This window comes from Manis pentadactyla, chromosome 13 (assembly GCF_030020395.1).
Source record: "Manis pentadactyla isolate mManPen7 chromosome 13, mManPen7.hap1, whole genome shotgun sequence".
In the NCBI taxonomy this organism is placed as follows: domain Eukaryota; kingdom Metazoa; phylum Chordata; class Mammalia; order Pholidota; family Manidae; genus Manis; species Manis pentadactyla.
Genome location: NC_080031.1, coordinates 19,636,192 through 19,643,595, shown reverse-complemented (window position 1 = coordinate 19,643,595; position 7,404 = coordinate 19,636,192). Strand labels below are relative to the sequence as shown.

At 44.0% G+C, this 7,404-nt stretch overlaps 1 long non-coding RNA gene across 1 annotated transcript; it reads right to left on the bottom strand.

Moving 5' to 3' along the window:
• Positions 1 to 2,175: 2,175 nt before the first annotated feature.
• On the bottom strand, positions 2,176 to 6,406 carry LOC130680302 (uncharacterized). Its single transcript, XR_008993255.1, has 3 exons — positions 6,335 to 6,406; positions 5,435 to 5,494; positions 2,176 to 2,298 (listed from the first exon to the last, which is right to left on the bottom strand). It is a non-coding gene; the product is annotated as an uncharacterized LOC130680302 (long non-coding RNA).
• Positions 6,407 to 7,404: the final 998 nt, after the last annotated feature.

Below are 7,404 nucleotides of genomic sequence, written 5' to 3'. Positions count from 1 at the left end.
GTAGAGTAACTTCAGCATGAATAGGTTTTAAGCTACTACTTAAATTGCGCACACACATTAACATAATAGGAGTATAGTTACATAACCAAAGCATACCTGTAATTACCAGCCATCTCCAGTGAAACCAAGAAAACCAGTTAGGCACCTTAGGCATTTGTGAAAACTTATCTATGACATGGTGGATATTGTCCAACTGAACTTGAACAGTCTGAGAGAAATCAGACAAATTAAAACAACCCATTCCTGGGGACTGTTCACATGCCATATGTTCTTTTAACAGTAAATAGTCTGTAGTTGTAAGACTTTGGAGCGCTACAATTTGCACTTCTCCAAATTCTTGGTTGAGTTCCAACAGTATAGATCCAGTCTAATTTGTTGTTTTACTGTATGCACAGGCCAGCTTAGATATCTCCTTCCTCATTCCCATGGCAAGTCCAGGAACGGGTGGGATGAGTGCATCTACAGCTGTAGCAGTGCGTGGATCTTTGTTGGAGTTTTTTGATGATCATCTTCTGGCATGAGTCTTCCAGAGAGTGCTGATGTTGGAAGTTCTTTTTCATATCGTATCTTAGTTCATTTTTGGGGTAGCCCAATTAGGCTTTGATCCTCTGTATAAACACAAACAGACCCTTTGCCTACACTTTTATATGCCCTTTATACCCTTGTGTAGAACTCGTTGGAGGTTACCACACAGGAACTGCCCTTTTTTTTTTTTTTCTTTGTTTTTGGTATCACTAATCTACACTTACATGACGAATATTATGCTTACTTGGCTCTCCCCTATACCAGGTCTCCCCTATAAACCCCTTTACAGTCATTGTCCATCAGCATAGCAAAATGTTGTAGAATCACTACTTGCCTTCTCTGTGCTGTACAGCCCTCCCTTTTCTCCTACCCCCCCTTGCATGTTAATCTTAATACCCCCCTACTTCTCCCCCCCTTATCCCTCCCTACCCACCCATCTTCCCCAGTCCCTTTCCCTTTGGTACCTGTTAGTCCATTCTTGAGTTCTGTGATTCTGCTGCTGTTTTGTTCCTTCAGTTTTTCCTTTGTTCTTATATTCCACAGATAAGTGAAATCATTTGGTATTTCTCTTTCTCCGCTTGGCTTGTTTCACTGACCATAATACCCTCCAGCTCCATCCATGTTGCTGCAAATGATTGGATTTGCCCTTTTCTTATGGCTGAGTAGTATTCCATTGTGTATATGTACCACATCTTCTTTATCCATTCATCTATTGATGGACATTTAGGTTGCTTCCAATTCTTGGCTATTGTAAATAGTGCTGCAATAAACATAGGGGTGCATCTGTCTTTCTCAAACTTGATTGCTGCGTTCTTAGGGTAAATTCCTAGGAGTGCAATTCCTGGGTCAAATGGTAAGTCTGTTTTGAGCATTTTGATGTACCTCCATACTGCTTTCCACAATGGTTGAACTAACTTACATTCCCACCAGCAGTGTAGGAGGGTTCCCCTTTCTCCACAGCCTCGCCAACATTTGTTGTTCTCTGTCTTTTGGATGGCAGCCATCCTTACTGGTGTGAGGTGATACCTCATTGTAGTTTTAATTTGCATTTCTCTGATAATTAGCGATGTGGAACATCTTTTCATGTGTCTGTTGGCCATCTGTATTTCTTTTTTGGAGAACTGTGTGTTCAGTTCCTCTGCCCATTTTTTAATTGGGTTATTTGTTTTTTGTTTGTTGAGGCGTGTGAGCTCCTTATATATTCTGGACGTCAAGCCTTTATCGGATGTGTCATTTTCAAATATATTCTCCCATACTGTAGGGATCCTTCTTGTTCTATTGATGGTGTCTTTTGCTGTACAGAAGCTTTTCAGCTTAATATAGTCCCACTTACTCATTTTTGCTGTTGTTTTCCTTGCCCGGGGAGATATGTTCAAGAAGAGGTCACTCATGTTTATGTCTAAGAGGTTTTTGCCTATGTTTTCTTCCAAGAGTTTAATGGTTTCATGGCTTACATTCAGGTCTTTGATCCATTTTGAGTTTACTTTTGTATATGGGGTTAGACAATGGTCCAGTTTCATTCTCCTACATGTAGCTGTCCAGTTTTGCCAGCACCACCTGTTGAAGAGACTGTCATTTCGCCATTGTATGTCCATGGCTCCTTTATCAAATATTAATTGACCATATATGTCTGGGTTAATGTCTTGGACACTTTCTTAAGAAGATATGCCTCTTCTCTTGAAGGCTTGGAGCCCAGGTGACTACGCCTCTGCTTTGTGCTATGTAGCAACTGCCCTGCCCAGTGGCCCAGCCAGACGACTCTCCAGTATTTACCTGGGGACACCCGGGAAGAGAAAACTGTGCTTGAACAAATCAGTTGCCTGACTTCCACAGAAAGGAATCACGCAGGAAATAAAGATCACATATAATTCCATGAGCCTCTGCTAACATTTTAGTACTATATTTCTTCCTGGTATGTTTTTACAGATTTCTGTACCATTGGTGTCATGTTACATGTATTGTGTATCCTACCTTTTTCCTAAGCACTTCCTGATACCTGTTTGTAGCAGGATTCTCCTCTGACCCCTCGAGCTGGCTAACTCTTACTCATTCTTGGTGTCCCAGCTTAGATGACATTTCTTCTAGGAAGATTTCTCTGACTACTCATATTTTCAGTAACAGCCTCTCCTATGGGCTACCTTAGTCCTATACCAAAGTCCTTATCAGCAGTAATAGAATTTCCTGGTTATGTAAGGGCCATGAGGCCGGGGAATGTGTCTCTCTTAACAATTGTATCCTCTATACCTACCATAGTCCCAGGCACATATTAAGTATTCCACAAATACTTGTTGGATGGATGGATGTCATTCTTTATAGACATCACATTTAAAGGTCACATCATATTTTAGTGTAAGGACATACCATAATTATACCATGGTTGTACACCATAGTAGAACAATCCTCTATTTTCTTATTTTCCAGTTTTATTGAGCTATAATTGACATATAGCATTGTACTAGTTTTAGGTATACAACCTAGTGATTTTATATACATATATATATGTTGCAAAATAATTGCCACAAGAAGTTTAGTCAGCATCCATCACCTCACAGTTACAATTTTTTCTTTTAATGATAAACAATTCTTAATTGTTTTACTCATTTGTTTCTTTTCTCTCCAGTAAACAGAGTGTTCCACAAATTGCAGGAACTGTGTACATTCTAGTCACCAACATATCCCCAATATTGAATATGGTGTTTAGAACATAGCAGGCTTGATATTTAAGGAATAAGTGATTTAAAGAGGGAATTAATATTTGGGTTGTGATTCTAATAAGTAACACTAGAATGAACATCCTTGTGCATGAATCTCAAACAGAAAGGATAAATATTTAATCAAATGGTTTGAACATATATAAAGGCCTCTCATACATGTGCTCACACTGCTGTAGATTAAGGTCCTGCCATCAGTGACCAGCATATGAGAAAGCTGCTAATATGTCCTCAGTTCTTGAAACACATCAAAAGCATATCTTTCAAATCTTTGTTGATTTAGTAGGTGAAAATAGGAACTCATTTTCACTAATTTGCACTTATTTGATTCTAGGAAGAATTAACCTTTTTAATATGTTTCTTAGACCTTGGTATTTCAACCTGCCCACTTATGATCTTTATTTTTTATGGGGTTTTAATACTTTTCTTCCCAATATAGGCCTTCGCTCTTCAGATAATTTATTCTCTGTTTTTGATAGCTGTGACTTTTTCCATTACATTTTCCTTTTCTCTATAGAACACTTCTGATGTACAGAATTTTCAAAAATAATCAAATTCTTGTTATTTCTTTTATTACTTTTATGTCTAAAATATGCTTTTTATTTCAAAGTATGCACAGACTTACATTTTCTTCTAATTTCAATTTCCCATTAACATATATCCCTTTTGACATATGGTATAAAGTGAAGTTCTAAAAAGCTTATTTTTCCCAAAGAACAAGTCATTTTTCCCCATAGTGTCTGATTGCTTACCCCCTGCTGAGATGCCAGACCTCCTACACTCTATCAGGACTCTTATCTGGGTTACCCTGCAGTATATAAATCCCTCTCCTCCTTGGCTACTATACTGCCTTGGTTAGTAATGATTTTTGATATGTTCTAACATATGGTAAAACACACCTCCCTATCATAATTCAACTCATCTGTTCTCATTCTTAGCTATTTTATTAGCTCTGTATTTGGTGTGGGTGGGGCATGTTGGCAGGCAGTGGGCTGTGCAGGATCCAGTGAGCACTCACCCTTTCCGGTAGGTCTCCCCCAGAAGTAGAGGTCACAGGGCAGGGCCTGGCCCCTGCCAGCAAAGAGCTGCCAGCAGAGGATCCATACAGCAATCATGCAGCTAATCTAGAGCCCAAATGAACATTTTGATCTGAAATAATTTGGTACCTTGGGTCAAAATAAAGATAAGAAATAGAATATACAAAATAGCAACATCATGGCATAATTAAAAAAAAAAGCACCTGTAAGCATGAACCCTGATCTCAGCTCTGCCGCTTCCCAGCGGTGTGATCAGGGATACCACGTCTCCTCTCTGGCTGCCCTATCTGCATCCGTGAATAGGTTGTATTAGATAGTCCTGAAATTCCTTTAGTTCTCTGAGTTTCTACCAGCCAAATCTACAGCTATTGTGCCTACATTTGCTTACTGATTAGCAAAATTTGGAAGATCTCACTCATTGGCCCTTAACTCTAATTATATGACATGTAATTTATCTTCAGCATTCCTGTCAATGACCTTTAGGGTCAAGCCTAAGACACCTACAGGACACTGGAGCATACTCCTAGGACCCCTGTCCCGATGCTGAAGCCAGGAGTCAGAGGGCCCCCACACTGCCCCCTGGTCTTTGGGATCAAGGCTGATGACAATGGTCCGGCCAGCCTCTTTCCCTCAATGACCAGTCAAATGGAACCAGCATGGGAGACACAGTAAAGCCACAGGGTTCAGGAGGGTCTGGGAAGGGCAGGCACAGGGACGGCGTATCACTGAAGGGTGCAGTAGGCTGAAAATGCCCAGTGCTGCGGACCCTGCAGGCAGGCTGCCAGTCTCAGGGTAAGTCCCCTTACTGCTGCATGGACTGCGGTCAGCTGTGCGGTGACTTCTGGTGATACCTAGAAGGGGCCATTGTCCAGGTTCTTGTTGTTGCAGAAATTAGTTCTAATTCTGAAACATCCACAAACCCAAACAAATAAGGCTCTGCCTTATTGGGGACCCCAACTGTGATTCTGGCTAAAATGAAGGAAATAGCTGAGTCCCCCGCAAAGCTCCTTCATGCAGACTTAAGGGAGTTACACTGTGCCTGAACCCACAGAGGAGAGACTGGGAAGGGACCCAGCTTATCCCAGAGCCAGAAGTGTCAGGAATATCATGGAAAGAAGAAAGATACAATGAAATGAAGCCTGAAACTAAATTCCAGCTCACCACTCAGCAGCTGAGCAACTTAGGGCACATTGTTTAACCCCTCTGGGCCCCAGTCTTCACCTATAAAGTAGGAATTATTAGTAAAATGGGTTCATATAGATAATGTCTCCATAGGAGAGGCAATCAATAAATATTATTTTCTTCCTTTCCTCTTCCCAACCCAGGAGCAGAGATAAACTAGAAAGAGATACTGTCAAAAAAACAATTCAAATCCTGGCTCCCCACCTGTTAACAGTGGAAGTTGGATCTTCTCTTGAATGTCCCCCTTCTCAGCAGTGAAGGGGAATGATAATGCTCACAGCAGACAAGAGAGCAGTAGACAGATGTGAACATTCTTTATCCATTGAAAAGTGCCATGAAAAGGCAAGATAAGACCCCAGTTTTTAAAAAATGGAGGAGGGCGCTTCTCTACAGATCCAGCGGTGCGTGCAGACGCCATGTGGCTGCTTGAGGGGTGGCTTCATCCTAATGAGCACCCAGTTCCTGTCCTTAGAGCCAGTCCCGCAGGAGGCCTGGGTCCGGGAGGGAGGGCGCCCCCTGCTGCAGGAGCTAATGATGACGTGATAACCTTCCCCGGGGGTGTCCTCCATCGCTGGGCAGCTAGCGATGAGCTACTTTGTGGCTCGGCTATGCCTCTCTCAGCGGGGCAGCGGCCTCTGTGCAGGAGCCCCGGGGACTCTCCAACAGTGGTTTTCCTTCACTGCAATGTTAGTTTTCAAGAAAATAGGATCAGGGGGCTCAGATACACTCCCTGATGCTGAGAAAGGTTAAGTGGGGCTGATATGTCCCTTGTGCTCTGGGCTCTGCGGTCCTCCCTGTAGGATACCTTCTCTCACTCCCTCTCCTGAGGGCCTTCTTCAAGATGCAGTTTGAGGTGCCCAGAACGCCCCCAGAACTCACCACACCATACTGCTTACATGTCCCCTCCCCCAGGAGCATGACCAAGCGGACCGCACCTCCTCGCTGTGTGTGTCTCCAGCGCCTGCTCATAACGGGCACTCGATACAGGACAGACCTAGACGCGCCTCCCCCCAAGGTCACGTGCTGAGGGCCCAGAGCAGCCGGGGGCGAGCAGGGCAGTGTGGGGCTGGGGCTTGGCACACTGAGAAGGGCAGGGGAAGAGAACTGTCAGGAAACGGGGGACTTTGGCAGAGGGCCACCCCTGATTCGGGAAAGGCATCCCACAGTGGGGTCAGAGGCCCCATTTTTGCCAGGAGCCTCCTCAATTTTGAGGTCTTCTATCTACAGCAACCGTATTTTCGAACCAAAATCTGAAAAATGGGGATAAGAACTAAATCACACATGGCAGCCCATTCAAGGACTCCATTTACTGAAATGAACACAATCATGAGAAATCAACAGCAGAGGTCCGGCTTCTTGGTGGAGGCATCCGTGCTCCCCGCTGGGCTGTGAGGAAGCCCCCCAAGCCAAGCTCCAGAAGCACATTGCAGGTTACTGTGCCGCAGCTAGTTCTGCGTCCTGGGCAACCTGGGGCAGTGGGGTGGGGCAGGAAGGGCTGTAGACTCACCTACCCAGTGCCTCGGGTCTCTGCAGAGAGCAGATGTTTCCTCAGAGCCCATCTTGGCCAGGCATATGATTTTGAGCCACTAAGGGACAGAGAATGAACCAGGAGACCTGGGCCCTACTCCAAGCTCTCGGATGCTGTGTGATCTCAGGCAAATATCCTGGAACCTTAGTCTCCATACCCACAAAATGGGTGTATGGGACAATCCATGGTTTTTCTGAGGCTCCCGGGAGCTCCCTGATGTACTTGGGAAGCCAGGAAGAGGTGATCCAACCACTGCCCCCACCCCAGCCTGCCTCACCCCCAACCCCAGGGCTTAACCCCCCTGAAGCAGGAACAGCAATTCTTTTACCTGTTGTAAACACTGGAGTTTATTATTGTTTGGGAAAATCAAGTATGTAAACCACTGGACGGGATATCATGTAAGAATCTTCCTGGCTTTTAT